The sequence below is a fragment of the Copadichromis virginalis genome, linkage group LG3 (genome assembly GCF_057382275.1).
Source record: "Copadichromis virginalis isolate Kocher_CV1m ecotype Utaka linkage group LG3, C_Virginalis_male_GT1.1, whole genome shotgun sequence".
NCBI classification, from domain to species: domain Eukaryota; kingdom Metazoa; phylum Chordata; class Actinopteri; order Cichliformes; family Cichlidae; genus Copadichromis; species Copadichromis virginalis.
Genome location: NC_140620.1, coordinates 35,527,676 through 35,543,961, shown reverse-complemented (window position 1 = coordinate 35,543,961; position 16,286 = coordinate 35,527,676). Strand labels below are relative to the sequence as shown.

The following is a 16,286-nucleotide window of genomic DNA, read 5'->3' as shown; positions in this document are numbered from 1 at the left end:
AGATTTAGAGATCAGAATCCACAGTTATACTTTTTATACCAGCAGGAAGAAACTGATGTTTCAGTCGGTGGCTTTCCTCAGTGTTTCGGAGACATTTGTGATTTGACCACAGAATCAATAGATCACAAGGTTTGTTTGTTTGTTTTAACTACACCTCAGAGTGCACCGTATGCTTAGTGTTAGAAGTGGTTATGTAAGCATATCTTACATTATCAGCAAAGACTCATTACATTTATAATTATTATAAAAACTGTTATTAGTGAAGGATATGCCTGAAGGGAAACTTTGAAGTATCTCCTTAAAAATGGCAAGACAACCAGAAAACCACCAGTAACAAGAGGTGGATTTGCATTTGGATCCTTTAGGTCATTTCTATTTACACTAGTAGTTTTTATTTAATGACCAGTGAGTGAAAGGACACTAAGATAGAGTCTTAACTCAAGGTGAGCTTTGAATGTTGACTGGAAATCCAAAAATCTGAAGACATCAAAAAAGTCCACAAGAGCAACGGGAGCAGAGTGTAGACATAATATAATTGTATTGTATAAATGTAATATATTTAAACGTAAAGGCGAGGCATTTGCACACACCGAGACTAATGAGAGGAAGTGGAGGCAGCTGGTTGAGAGGCAACAGGTGGCAAAGCGAGACAAAGGAAGCAAAACTAAGGACTACCAAAATAACACAAAAAGTAACTAAGCAAAGAGACAAAGCATATAACATGCAAACATGTGCAAACTCAGTTGGAAAGAGAATACAGTCATGTGTCAGAATATAAAAGAGACCAAGAATAACTTTTGCAGGTGTTAGGCAAGAAGATGAAGCAACACCAACAAAGAAGAAGAGAGAGAGAGAATAAGATGAGGTTTAGATGTAATTTCCCTTTCCCAAATAAATATTGTTTCATTTTTTTGTATCTGAGCACACATTTACTTTGTAGTCTTACACTTACACCTACACTTCAGGTGAAAATACTGAGTTTTACTATAGAACGATTTGTGTTGCACTTACATGTAGTACTGCAAATGCTATGCAGGTAAACAACTCTACACTAAACGGAGAAATGGGATATTTGCACACACTGGAATTTGTGACATGGAATCAGTTTTGAGATGAGAAAATGAGATTTTGAGTGTTGTTGAGTGTTTTTTGTGCTTTTTTTGATAAAGTGGTTTACTCTTTTCAGTTGTGTTTTGTAGAGTTTTGAAAAACTGAACCACAGTTTCTTGAAATGTGTTTACATATTTCGTGTAAAAGGGACCAGCCAGCTGATTTGTCATTTAATGCTTGTAAATGTTTATAGTCCTCAGAAAGTTTGGATTATTTTTTACACTCTTTTTGTGCATTTTTTAATAAAGATAAACATGAATTATTATTATTCTTAGTCAGTTTGGTTAAATATGTCAGCACTGGTATGTCTACAATACTATTAGTTAGTCTCCTCGAGGTCTGGTGCAGTAGTAATCTGAGAAAAATCAAACAGGTTCAGGTTCATTTATTCATAACCTGAAATCACTCCATCTGCACTGCACTTCTTTTTGATGATGCACTTTTTTTATGCTTCCCTTTTCTTTGCCTTTGACTGTTTTGATTCCTGTTATTTGGAGAAAGATGATTGGTTATAACTAAAAGATAAAAAGAGGAAGCAAGTAAAGGATGTTGCAGTGCTTCTAACCCACCAGAGCACCAGGTGATATCAGTCCTCCACAGCAACAAGGAAAGGTAAGATGACTTTTCTGTCTCCTGGCTCGTATTTTCCTATACAGTTAATGATATTGAAATTTCATTTATCAGATGAAATTGTGTAATTTTGCAATCTTGTGTACTCACGTTTTTTCTTGATATAAGAGTCGTATTGAGATGTTAAAGGAATAACACAGATTAGTGGCACTCTGCACATGATCCTACCCTACAGTAATATAAGAGTTACCAAACACTAATGTACAATATTGCAATGTGATGTTAAAACGTATATGATATGTTGATTTTGTTTCTGGATGCTGTTTTTTTTTTTTTATTTGAATGCACAGCATATTCATTATTTTAAATGATTTGTTGAGTGTATCCTTTTTAAAATATGTTAGCTAATCAGTATTGCCTTCTCTGTCTGTGTAGGTTCGGAGTCATCCAGGTCAGTGCAGCGGAAGTACCTTCAATTAAAGGCAACTGGACGTCTTTAAGTTTCTTGAAGTCAAAGTCAAATGTATTTATAAAGCACATATATAAAAAAAACAACTGTTTACAGGTGCCATAAATTTAAAATAATCAAAAAAGTTGAAAGCATAGGAGGGTTAAACTAGTGATATCATAGCAGAAAATAATTGTAATATTAAATAAAATGCAAATATTAAGTCATGTTAAAAATAAAAACTATACTGTATTTTTTCAGATTTATTTTACAGTGCATTTTGGGACAAACTTGTAACTGAAGAAGCCTCTGAGGGTGACATATCTTCCAAGTCCAAGTCCCGTTGCCTTCTTTTCAACCTCATAAGACTGTTGCCGTCTCTCCTTTTAACTGCAGATAAAATGAGATTCATTGTCTTGATCACCATCATCGTCACTGTAGCCCTTATTGATGGGGGCAGCAGCATGACCGCGGGGCCTTCATCACCGTGTCAGGACAAAAGTCCCAAAAGTCATTATGAAGAATTTGTAAGCAGACACATCCTTCAAGAGGAATTTGACAGAAATTCCCTAGATGCTTGGAAAAGGTAAATTAAAAGTAAATAATTCAAAAACGGTTAGTTTTATTGTGTGCAATAGGAAACAACCTTTAAAGTAAAAGCTTACAGGCTTCAGAGGGTTACGTGCTGCTACACCACACGGTGCTGCTTTATGAGCATCTTCATGTGATGTCATTAAACTCAGCATTTTATGTGTGTGGAATTGTTTTACAAATAAGAGAACAAATAATAATATTATTATTATATTATTATCTCTATGTACTGAAATATTGATCTATTAATGCAGGTATTTGAAAAAAGAACACCTCTGGTGCAGAACTACAGTGCAATCGTTCCTCAATAAAAGTGATCTGGAGACCGTGAACAGAATCTGCAGCAAAGACGGGCGACGCTTAAGCAAGACGGATAACTATGCAGGGAACTTGTGCATCAGCAACTCAGAAATGCTGATATATGACATCGCATCCAGGAAAAGGAACAAGGATTGTAAAATTAAAATTGGTGCAAGGAAAAGGGTTGTGATTGTGGCATGCGACAAGGTTGGAAACCAATGTCTCCCTGTTCATTTTCAGAAATATGAACACCAGAGAGCAAGCAATATACCCTGCAGTCCTGCAAGGAATTTCGGTATTGTGGTAGAATAGCTTTCCACTGATTAATTTCTAAATTCAGCAACTTTGCATCGTGTTAGTGCTTTAACCCTTTATTTACCAAGTAGTAACTTATTTGGTAATTTTGTCTGTAAAGGGGTCTTAAATCATACTATATTATATGTGAATGCTTTTGCCATTCTTTTTTTTCAGAATAACCTCAACTTTCAATATCTGGCAGTCATTCTACATCACTGTATTGTTATGGCAATGCAACAACAGTTTACGTGGGGAAAAAATAAATTAAAAAAGGATCAGATCTCGAGTTAAGTGATATTCAACACGAACAAAATGTAACACAACATCAAGTTTAAATATGAACTGTACTAAATATAATGTATAAAAAAGTGTTTACACCTAGATCACTTCCCTCAAGCTCAAAGAGTTGATGAGTTACAGTAGTACAAAGCTCACGTGATAAATTCTAGGCAGAGTTGAGTTTTCTTTCTGTGTTCAGATAGCATTAGCATTAGCATCAGCTTGTCTTTTTTTGAAACCATTCACATTTTTCCCTAGCATAAACGACGAGATAGTTACAGTCATTTAAACAGAGCTTGGAAAATGGGCCTGTCAGCTGGCTAATGGTGAATAAAGGGTTAATGAATTTTTCTTTAGTTTTCTTTTGATACATTATTGAAAAAAGAATCATAGAGAGTTTGAAAACAAATGCAGCATCCAAATTTCTAGTATTTAATCTGTGTAAGAAACATCTGTTTAATGAGTACTTCTAACTAGCTGTATAATATTTGGATTTTAGAACTACTTAGTTTGTAGTTGTGTTTTTGATAGTAAGACCACTCCCACTTGTATCATTCAAAATAAAAACTGATGTTTTTTTTATTTGTATCCACAAAAACAGAATGGTGTAACCTTGTTCCTGTTTATTAGATAAAGTAGTGTAGCACAGCAACACAGTCTTGATTTTGGTTTGCTTAATTAAACTTAATTTACATCCATATTTGTTTATAATCACAAAACTCTACTTTAGTGGCAATAAGTACTTGAAAAAAAAACATAGTTACAATCTTCTCTTGTATGTTTAAGTCATAAAAGTTATAAAGTGTTTTATGTTATTGGGCATTTGTGTGGACTACTTCATGGTAAGCAAAAGACCAGCTGATGTCTGCTGTGCTTCCTATTTTTCTGCATTATGCTTCAGCCACAGTGACCCAGATTTTAAATGTCACACACATATAGTACACATATAGTACAAGAGTGTACTTCTTCAAATACACAAATAACACTTGGGATGTTGGCCGCAGTCAACTTGTGTTAGGAAATGGTCATATGTTTCCCTTCACACTAATTTACTGGTAATGAACGAATAAGAAAGTTATTTTGTTTTGTTTTTTGTTGCCCTCTCGAGGCTGTTACTGTTACTGTACTGAAAACTCCCTGAAAAACCTTCAATCCCCTCCTGAGTTGCCTGGTGGTTTGCCAGAATCTCTTCGAGGCAGAATCTCTTTGAGGCTGGGTACTCTGAACTGCCACTAAGCGCATAAGCACAGACGACGGTCAGGACCCGCTCCCCGATCCGGAGAAACCCTAACATACAGGCAGCAAGCCAAGGGGATACCAGAATACCCAGCCCGCCGCCTCAACTCCAGACTGAGACAGAGTCCAGCCCCTCTCCAGGAGACTGTTTCAAGAGCCCAAGGCGTGCGTTGAGGTGAGCCTGACTATATCAAGCCGGTACCTTTCACCTCAACCTCACGCATTAACTCAGGCTCCTTCCCCACCAGAGAGGTGACATTCCATGTCACAATTGCCAGTCTTGGTAGCTGGGGATTGGTCTGCCAGGACCTCTGCACCTGGCCGCCGCCCAGCTCGCAATGCACCGGACCCCTAAGGTGCCTCCTCCGGGTGGTGGGCTTGCAGGAAGATGGCCCCATGTCCCTATTTCAGGCTGTGCCCAGCTGGGCCCCATGGACTAAGGCCCGTCCACCAGACGCTCGCTCTCGGGCACCCTCCCTGGGCCTGGCTCCAGGGCGGAGCCCTGGTAACCCTATCCCAGGCAAAAGCCCACAGACAACATTGCTTCTAGGATCCCTGGGACATACAGTGGACAGCAAAAGTATTCGGCCCCCTTGAACTTTTCCACATTTTGTCACATTACAGCCACAAACATAAATCAATTTTATTGGAATTCCACGTGAAAGACCAACACAAAGTGGTGTACACGTGAGAAGTGGAACGAAAATCATACATGATTCCAAATATTTTTTACAAATAAATAACTGCAAAGTGGGGTGTGCGTAGTTATTCAGCCCCCTGAGTCAATACTTTGTAGAATCACCTTTTGCTGCAATTACAGCTGCCAGTCTTTTAGGGTATGTCTCTACCAGCTTTGCACATTTAGAGACTGAAATCCTTTCCCATTCTTCTTTGCAAAACAGCTCGAGCTCAGTCAGATTAGATGGACAGCGTTTGTGAACAGCAGTTTTCAGATCTTGCCACAGATTCTCGATTGGATTTAGATCTGGACTTTGACTGGGCCAGTCTAACACATGGATATGTTTTGTTTTAAACCATCCCATTGTTGCCCTGGCTTTATGTTTAGGGTCGTTGTGCTGCTGGAAGGTGAACCTCCGCCCCAGTCTCAAGTCTTTTGCAGACTCCAAGAGGTTTCCTTCCAAGATTGCCCTGTATTTGGCTCCATCCATCTTCCCATCAACTCTGACCAGCTTCCTGTCCCTACTGAAGAGAAGCACCCCCAGAGCATGATGCTGCCACCACCATATTTGACAGTGGGGATGGTGTGTTCAGAGTGATGTGCAGTGTTAGTTTTCTGCCACACATAGCGTTTTGCATTTTGGCCAAAAAGTTCCATTTTGGTCTCATCTGACCAGAGCACCTTCTTCCACATGTTTGCTGTGTCCCCCACGTGGCTTGTGGCAAACTGCAAACGGGACTTCTTATGGTTTTCTGTTAGCAATGGCTTTCTTCTTGCCACTCTTCCATAAAGGCCAACTTTGTGCAGTGCACGACTAATAGTTGTCCTATGGACAGATTCCCCCACCTGAGCTGTAGATCTCTGCAGCTTGTCCAGAGTCACCATGGGCCTCTTGGCTGCATTTCTGCACTGTAAAAAAAAAAACGTTGCTAAAACTTAAAAACTCAAGGCAACCGACTGCATTTACGTTTTTAGGTTCTGATGGATAACTTATAATTTCAAGTTTAGGAGATAAGTTGCTTTAGCTAATGTTTTTGTGTTGACAAAATTAATAATTGTCCTTTTTCTCAACTCATATTTTATTGTTTTTGCAACGTATTTCCTAAAGTTTACACAAGGTATTAGTTTTAGTTTCGGCAACGTATTTCCTAAAGTTTACACAACATATTTTTTTGTTTTGCCAATCAATTTCCTAAAGTTTAGAAAAAGTATCTTTCATAGTTTTCATGAGGTGCTCCCTGTTGTACCAATGAATGTTTACACAGTTGATTTTCAAATAACTTTGTGTTCAAACACAACTGCACCACTGACAATGTTGACTTTTGAGATCAGCCATTTTTAACATACTGACAACATTCAGCCACAAATAAAGTCCTTCCAAAAACACAAAAAAATTTTTGTAACAAATGTTACTCATCCAATTTTAAAGGTGGTGTTGTCAGACAGAATATCAAACCTATCTTGATAGATAGTCACTAACAAACAGATTCAAAACATCAGATGGCAGGATGTGAACAACTTCTATCTGGTTTCTTAGCCCTGTTGTGTGATCTGCTGAGGTGAGACTTCAATGCCCCTCGTGTCCTGAACGAACAGACACAGTCACTGTAAACACAGGGCAAATGAAATCCTCTTCTATGTCGTAGCTGGTGATGTCTTAAGAGTACTTCTTGGCTTGAACAGACAAAAGAGCAGAACTGGCACTGCATACAAAAGCTATAATGAGAAGAGAGGAGAGGACAGTGTCAACAATTCAAAAGAAACCTGAATTAATCTCAAATTACCAAAGTTACATTACCTGATAATGTGTTTGGGGCGGGGGGGCAGGCACTCCTGTTCTGATTCCTCTCCTTACCAACTCCTCATCAGTCCCTCATAAATCAGGACAAGCAGTGGTCTGGAGTTGGCTTTTAATTCTCTAAATAAATAAAAATAGCAATTAGTTTTAAAATAAAATGCCAGCTTCCTGACATTACTTAAGAATTTTTTTCTCCTGTCCTAATTTTTTTGGCTCACTAAAGTGAGCTGATTCTGCCTTGTAAAATGCCATGTGAAACACAGTAAAACAAATAATTTACAAAACATACATTACATCAAATGTTTAATTTATTTAATTTATTATTAACAAATTGTATTCTACATGGAATGCACCAACAGTATACTGGGATGTATTATGTAAGCAAAGGATAATTTTGTGTGATTGGTTTTACAACTTAGAATGACAAACATTGGATTGAGAGTATGAGTGGGATAAAACTCCTGAAGCATCTGTTTAAATTATCAGTGCATTTATTAATGGTGCTCCATAAATAAACCAAAACAATGTTGTTTTGTGCATAACAAAGAGCTCACAATTGTGCAGTCAAAATGTAAAATAAAAGATGCTGAGCATAATAACAAAGACAGATTTTGCAGCTGCTCTGTTTCCAAGTTCTACTGCGCAACTGACAGCCTGGAGTTTGAAATCCTCTTTGTAACCGTGTCTCTTACAGGTGCCATTTATGGTCCTTACACACATAATATGGTAATATTACGTTGAAGCAGAGTACGTATCACTCTGCGAGGCTCCTTGGTAGCCGTAATGCTCCAACAATCCATCAAGCAGTGCAGCTTCATAGCTTACCAAAGTCGTACCAAAACATTTGACATATTTTTTTAAGCTGTGTACCACATAAAATTGGTTCGAGGTCAGTAAGCACAACCAGAATTCATACATAAGGCAGACTGTCGATTTTTGAGATGAAAGGATTTTAGGCCGTGCGTCAACGCGTTAGCCCGGTTAGCTCACTAACGCCACCCAGCCCCACGCACGGGGTGATCCGCGGTAACTAGTTAACGGAGATTTGCCCCGTTAATGCAGTTATGGCATTAACTTTACGCTGACAGCACTAAAATAGTAATCTTCAAATGTTTTCTTTTTACCGACCAGCTCCTCTTTGATAGCTGCCGTGTCCATCTTGTCGTTGCCTGCAGGTGAAGCGATGGGGGAGGGGGAGTTGTGTTCAGTGAAGGAGAGAGGCGGAGTAACACAGCGTAGAGACAAAAGTGGACGAAAGAGAGGCAAACTTGCGGCTCCACGAGTATAATTATAATGTAACATAGACTATATCGATATAAACGATATTGTCACATCTCATATTTCATTTAGTTCATTTAGTGGAGCTCGCTGGCCATGAGGACTCCACCACCCCGTTCACACAGAAACTAAAGCACACATTTTATTGGCTAAATGTGATTCGAACAAATTAAGACATAGCAGCAGGCGCCCCGGATTTTATTTTATTTTATTTTATTTAAATAGCGGCGGGGGGTTGCTGCCGTTGGTCATGAGTGAGCCAGCCTATTTTGTTTCGTTCGGTGGTATGGCGGCCACAGACTGCACTTCATGAAATACGCATAGGGGGTGTCGCGGAGGCTTGTCAGATATGAGCGCGCCTCTTTAGTAGCGAAGTTTGTCGGATTTTCATTGTTTTGTGACATGGCACGTAGTTTGTGACATGGAATCTTAAATGATATAGTAAACACATACCCATAAGCCACAAGGCCTCTTAGCCAAGAAAGTAATGCTATGCTAAGTTTCGGAAAAATACGAAAAACTTCAGTTGTGATATTTCTAAAAGACAAATTGAGACTGTTCAAACATATACTGTCTGATATAATAAAAGAAACATTACTTGCCTTTAGAAACTTGAGATGAACGATCTATCCAGCTCCTGGTATAAAAAGCCTCACGTTCTCATTAAGGCAGACGGCCAGGTGGCTTTCAGTCCTTGCAAAAGCGCAAAGTTGACCCCGTAGCATCCAAAAATATGAGATGCGCATGCGTACTCAGGCACAGAAAGGCGCCAATAGCTTCAACTCATGTAAAACTTGAATTCATTCATTTTGCCAGCAATAAATTTCATCTGAGACCAACTTTTGCTCCAAAACGTTAAATGATTAGTTGAAACCCTTAATGTATTTGAGTTTATGGGCCAACTGAACTTTTATTGTTGAATTGTGAAAGAAATGACTGTAAGCTCAACAACTGCAAGTTTGATTTTTTACAGTGTGATCAGCGCTCTCCTTGTTCGGCCTGTGAGTTTAGGTGGACGGCCTTGTCTTGGTAGGTTTACAGTTGTGCCATACACAGTTAGGTTTTTTTTTTTTTTTTTTTTTGTTAACCCTTTAAGACCTACCATAGAACCAAGTCCACCAGAGCTTATATTATATTTTTACCTGCTGTGGTGCCATTTTTGGGAGCATTTCAAGTTGCTATACATCAATACAACCATTATAGCCCAGATTTTAATAATATGTATTCATTAAGTGCATAGTAATTACATAAATTGCAAAAAAGTGCAATAAACTACAAAAAAATTGAAAATCGTTTTTGCTTTTTTAACATATATTTGTAGTTAGAGAAATTTAAGAGGCTTATCCCTCAAAACTGTAAATACAAAAAAGTTGCACAAAATAGTTTCCCACCACAGGAAATTTATTTTGAGTGTCTTCATAGTTTTATTTTTGAAATACACCAATTTTTATACACTGCAGGAAAAACGAAAATAAATATTATACTGCAAATTTGCAAAAAAGCAGCATATGCATCAAAATAAACTATTTCCAGCAGTGCAATATGAGTCCTAAGCATCCCAGAAACGACACAGAAAGTCATAAAGTCAAAGATAACTTTTAAAAAGACGAGTATAGGCCCTGAGGCCCTGATAGTAAAAAAAGACTACATTTCCGCGAAAATGACGTCACTTCCGGTTTCGGGCAGGTAATGGCGGAAATGCAAAAGTTCGCGCTGACGTCTATTCTAACATAGGAAGTGTTATGAACAGCTGATCAGATCGGTAAAGCGTGTTTCTGGAATATTATGTTTTTGTTCCTGCAAGCGCTTTTTATGCAGTTTTTGCAAAGCTTTATGTGGAAGGAAACCGTGACCTAGGACAAGCTGATGGCATAAGATGTAAGTACAACTCCTCCGGTTTCATATGCAAAAAAAATTTTTGCGCTAGCTTACGTGGTTGCAGTGCTACCGGGATTTAAAAATAGTTACGCAAAACAGAGCGTGCCCGCTCCGATCGGCTGTAAAGGGTTAATTTATGTTGTCATTTATGTTAGGTCAGTCTGTCTTGTCTCTGCTAGCCAGCTAACTAGGCCTCTTAGTTAGCTAGTTTAGTGTTTTCTGTTAATTTATGTTGTAAATTTATGTTGCATGTAGCACCTTGGTTCCTGGAGGAACGTTGTTTCGCCTCACTGTGTACTGTTAAACTGTATATGGTTGAAGTGACAATAAAGCCAACTTGACTTGACTTGACTTGACTACTCCTTCCATTTCTGAATGATTGCTTGAACAGTGCTCCGTGGGATGTTCAAGGCTTGGGAAATCTTTTTGTAGCCTAAGCCTGCTTTACATTTCTCAATAACTTTATCCCTGACCTGTCTGGTGTGTTCTTTGGACTTCATGGTGTTGTTGCTCCCAATATTCTCTTAGACAACCTCTGAGGCCGTCACAGAGCAGCTGTATTTGTCCTGATATTAGATTACACACAGGTGCACTCTGTTTAGTCATTAGCACTCATCAGGCAATATCTATGGGCAACTGACTGCACTCAGACCAAAAGGGCCTGAATACTTACGCACACCCCACTTTGCAGTTATTTATTTGTAAAAAATGTTTGGAATCATGTATGATTTTCGTTCCACTTCTCACGTGTACACCACTTTGTATTGGTCTTTCACGTGGAATTCCAATAAATTGATTCATGTTTGTGGCTGTAATGTGACAAAATGTGGGAAAGTTCAAGGGGGCCGAATACTTTTGCAAACCATTGTACAAACCCCTCCACCAAGATAACATATTGATTTGTGAAGAGGTTTTGTTATGTCTGAAAAATTGTTCCAAAATGAAAGTTGTCCCAAGCATGAGATGTGACCTCGATGTCAGCTTGATATTTCTCTTGAAGTCACCTTGACGTCTTTGTTAGACTTGTTTAGCAAAACAAGCCTTATGTTAAGAAATGACTTAGATTATCTTTATATCAATCACTACAATATGAAATACAAAATTTTCAATCGAACGAATACCAAGAAAAAAAGTCAAAATCATCACCTTCTCCTCTGAATCCCACTTTTCATTCTACCAACTACACACCCAAGCCCTTGCCTCACAGTGTTGGTAATGCTGTGCTCTGTGACCAGACTTCCATACCTCAGGAATGTGCATCATTGTTGACCCAGAAAATCTTGCCTTGATTTTGGACTAGCTTTATTGTGTTTTTTCATCTGGGAGAAGATTATTAGTCTTAATTAAAATACTAACTGAGGAAGACAGAAAATCTTAGTGCAGAAATTCTAACAGACTAGAGCACCTGTACCTGTTCATCGGTCTCTGTCTCTCTAACTCCCTGTTCATTTTCAAAAATATGAGAACCAAACCCCAAGCAATATACCCTACAGTCCTGTAAATATTTTCAGTATTGTGGTAGAATAGCTTTCCACAGCCAGACTAATGATATGTTTCAGAGTTTTGATAAACCAGCAGAACCAGCATGAAGAGACATCGCATCCCAGTACTGGTGAACTACATATGTACACCCACATTGGTATGCCTATAATACAGTTAGTTAGTCTCCTCGAGGTCTGGTACAGTAGTAATGTGAGAAAATTAAACAGGTTCAGTTTCATATACTCATAACCTGAAATCACTCCATTTGCACTGCAGTACTTTTTGATGATGCACTGTTTTTGCTTCCTTTTCTTTGCCTTTCGACTATTTTGATTCCTGTTGACTAAAAGATAAAAAGAGGAAGTGGGTAAAGACGTCTGCAGTAATTCTAACACAGTAGAGCAACAGGATTATCAGTTCTCCACAGCACAACAACAAAGAAAGGTAAGATGACTAATGTCTCCTGGCTCATACTTTCTTGATACTTTTTTCTTGATTTGGTTGTGATTTGGTTGGTTGTGAAGCTGTCTAATGTTAAGGAAGTCATGATTTGAACGCGAAGTTTGTTCCACAGTTTAGGAGCAGTCACAGAAAAGGCTTCTTCACTCCTCTCTTCACTAATCTGGACCTTGGGAAAGCGAGGAGCATTTGGTCCACAGACCTCATTGATCTTGCAGGACCAGTTCAAAAGGTATGAGTGTGCTAATATAATAATAATAATAATAATAATAATAATAATAATAATAATAATAATAATAATATCATAGAATCATAAAGTTAATGCAAAAACTGACTGGCAGTCAGTGTAAGGATGTTAGTTTGGAACATATGTAATCTCACTTGCATGTGTTCAGTTAGTAACCATGCTGCAGTGTTTTGGACCAGCTGCAGTCAGCTAACCGATGACAGACTGACACTTAAATAAAGACTATTACAAAAGTAAAGGGGTGTGGATTTCAGAGGGTTGTTGACCCACTTTTAATCATGTGCATCACTAAATGAGCCACTGTGAGACCTTGTCTCACCCTATCATGGAACAAACATGTAACTGAAGAAGCCTCTTCAGTGAGGTGAAACATCTTCCAAGTCCTGTTGCCTTCTTTTCAGCCTCATTAGATTGTCGCCTTCTCTCTTTTCACTGCAGATAAAATGAGATTCATTGTCTTGATCACCATCATTGTCACTGTAGCCCTTATTGGTGGAGGCAGCAGTATGATTGCAGAGCCTTCATCACCGTGTCAGGACAAAAGCCCCAAAAGTCATTATAAAGAATTTCTCAGCAGACACATCCTTCAAGAGGAATTTGACAGAAATTCCCTAGATGCTTGGAAAAGGTAAATTAAAAGTACATCATTCAAAAAAGTTTAGTTTTATTGTGTGCAGTAGGAAACAACCTTTAAAGTAACAGCTTACAGGCTCCAGAGGGTTACATGCTGCTACACCACACGGTGCTGCTTTATGAGCATCTTCATGTGATGTCATTAAACTCAGCATTTTATGTGTCTAGAAACTAGAAGGTTTAAAGTAATAATGTTGTGGAGGAATTGTGTTACAAATAAGCGAACAGATTTCTGTATCCTGCTCCACATCGAGGCTTAGTGTTTATGAGTGCATATTGTTACCTATTAGAGGAATTGTAACACTGGGAACATTAGAAAATATTGAAAACTAAGCAGAAGTTGTTTAGCAAGCTGAAAACTGGCGTACTATCCATGATGTGATAATATGTACTGAATTATTGATCTATTAACGCAGGTATTTGAAAAAAGAACACCTCTGGTGCAGAACTACAGTGCAATCGTTCCTCAATAAAAGTGATCTGGAGAACGTGATCAGAATCTGCAGCAAAGACGGTCGACGCTTAAGCAAGACGGATAACTATGCAGGGAACTTGTGCATCAGCAACTCAGAAATGCTGATATATGAAGTCATATCCACAAAAAGCAACAAGGATTGTAAAATTACAGTTGGTGCAAAGAAAAGGGTTGTGATTGTGGCATGCAACAAGGTTGGAAACCAATGTCTCCCTGTTCATTTTCAGAAATATGAACAGCAGAGAGCAAGCAATATACCCTGCAGTCCTGCAAGGAATTTCAGTATTGTGGTAGAATAGCTTTCCACAGTCAGACCAATGATTCTGTGACAAACTTTGCTTGTTGCTATACTGATTATTAAAATTTCATGATGAGTTAAGATACATTTCTAAATTCAGTGACTTTGGATGGTGTTAGTGCTAATAATGAATTTAGTTTTCTTTTTGGTCCATTATTGAAATAATAATCACACAGATTTCAATAACAAATGCTGATTCCACATTTCTAATATTTAATCTATGAAAGAAACATCTGATTGATGAGCACTTCTAACTAGCTGTCTAATATTTGGATTTTGGAGCTACTTGGTTTGTACTTGTGTTTTTGACTGTATGACCACTCCCACTTGTAAGAAAAACTGAGGGATTTTTTTTTTTGTATCCTCGAAACAGAATTGTGTAACTTTGAGTTCCCTTTCTTCCTGTTTATTAAAGAAAGAAGTGTAACAGGAAACGGTATATTTGCTGTTAGACGTACGCATGCAAATGTTTGTGGTCACTATGTCCTCAGCCAATTTATTTTTAATTTGTACACTGTTGATTTTGGTTTGTGAAAATTGAAACATATACATGAGGTGTATTTAAGTTTCAGCGTTTGTCAGTTAAATAAGTTAGCACAACCAGACGAGACCAGGCCTTGGCTCATATGTTTTGAGGCTGGGGATTTGACATTACTGTGAATCAGTTTCTGTTTTAAAGGCTGTTTCTTGCTATAGCTACTCTGACCGTCCTCTGAACTTCCTTTTTTTTTTTTTAATTAAACTTTAGGCACGTATTCTTCTCTTGGTAAAATGTTCATCAGCTCTTCTGACTCTCCAGCTTTTATTTCAATTAAATATAAAACCCTCATTACCATTACATTACCAGGAACTTCTGATATCCTTACAGTTCCACAAATAAACATATCAGAAACTTGTGTAATCTGGTGTGGTGCAGTGTTGTTTTTTCTGTCCACTAATGCTCATTAAAAGCTATGGTTATCTTTGAATGCAAAAAGGAAGGAAAATGCAGTTAAAATGTTTGTCGTATTTTTGCACAAGACACAGTAGCAGTGAGATGAGATCAGTATCATATTCTTAACTGGCTGACTAAACATAAAATACAGAAGTATATTCAACACATAGAGGAAGTGTTACTTTTAAGTTAACCCTACCATCTTACATTTTTACAAGGGAAATGGTTGATGAAACATACACACACTGTCATGGTCCTGGGCCATGTGGGCCCAGTATTCTTAGTTTTCATGTATTTTTGTATTTTGTTCTTTATTTAGGCCATGCTTCCTGGGTTGATCTGTTACGTTGTTCCTTATGTGTTTTCCCTTCGTGACTCTTACCCCCTGTGTGCCCCTCTGTGTATTTATGAGCCCTCGTCTCTCTTTGTGCCTTATTCTATGTTTTCCCCAGCCCGTTATGTCTGCGTTCTCCCCGTGCTCTCTCTCCTCCTGTCTGAACCTCTGTGCCTGTACCCGTCAGCGTTATGTTCACCCCGCCCTGTCTCGTTATGGTTATCTGTGTCACCTGTGTTCCCCGTGTGTTCCCACTTTCCTCGTTAACCCTCTGTGTATTTCTGTCTGCGTCTTCCTCTGTTCGGCGTCGCGTTCTCCCTCATGCCGTGTGTGGTTCTCCCCGTGTCTTCCGGTATATGTTACTTTAGCTTTTCCCAGTTTAGTGTAGTTTTGTATTGCTTTTGTATCATCGTTATTGTTTATCACTTATCAGCAATAAAGCTGCATTTTGAGTTTATCCCCCGTGTCTGTGAGTTTGCAATTTGGGTCCTCATTCTGCCTGCCACACGGCCGAAACATGACAGAAGAACGCGACCACGATATGGACCCAGCGACTCCTGGCAGAGACGTAATACAAGCGGTGGAGTCGTTATGCTACCAGTGGAGCCGAAGCTCTAGTGAGGAGGAGAGGGAGGAGTTACTTTCCTCGTTGGGGACAAGCGTCACGGTTTTTCCCTGGTTATGGGAGGCGCTACCCCCTCTGATCTCGGACTTCCTCCGCACCATCCTCCCAGCCTGCCCTCGGCAGAACCAGCGGTCCGGTGTGCGGACTGCGTCACCACAGCCCCGTGGCCGCGCAGCCTCCCCTCCGCCTGCTGTGAGCATACAAGTCGGCACGCTGAGGTTCGCCACGGCACCACACTCCTCTACGCTGGCGCCGTCCCTCTACTCGCCGGTTTCCACTTCGCTGTCGCAGCTCAGTCGTTCACCCTCACCGCCTCGACCGACCTACCCGTCTTC

The 16,286-nt window shown here is 39.1% G+C and overlaps 3 long non-coding RNA genes across 4 annotated transcripts; 2 read left to right on the top strand and 1 right to left on the bottom strand.

Moving 5' to 3' along the window:
• The first annotated feature begins 1,446 nt into the window (after nt 1-1,446).
• On the top strand, nt 1,447-3,398 carry LOC146714360 (uncharacterized). Its single transcript, XR_014918807.1, has 4 exons — nt 1,447-1,722; nt 2,116-2,131; nt 2,525-2,714; nt 2,974-3,398. It is a non-coding gene; the product is annotated as an uncharacterized LOC146714360 (long non-coding RNA).
• A 3,300-nt stretch (nt 3,399-6,698) lies between these two features.
• LOC146714359 (uncharacterized) lies at nt 6,699-9,246 on the bottom strand. Its single transcript, XR_014918806.1, has 3 exons — nt 9,189-9,246; nt 7,309-7,428; nt 6,699-7,226 (listed from the first exon to the last, which is right to left on the bottom strand). It is a non-coding gene; the product is annotated as an uncharacterized LOC146714359 (long non-coding RNA).
• A 3,073-nt stretch (nt 9,247-12,319) lies between these two features.
• LOC146714358 (uncharacterized) lies at nt 12,320-14,959 on the top strand. Of its 2 annotated transcripts, XR_014918804.1 has the most exons (4): nt 12,320-12,390; nt 12,521-12,637; nt 13,091-13,280; nt 13,702-14,959. It is a non-coding gene; the product is annotated as an uncharacterized LOC146714358 (long non-coding RNA). The 2 variants fall into 2 exon arrangements; XR_014918805.1 differs by lacking the exon at nt 12,521-12,637.
• The last annotated feature ends 1,327 nt before the right edge of the window (nt 14,960-16,286 follow it).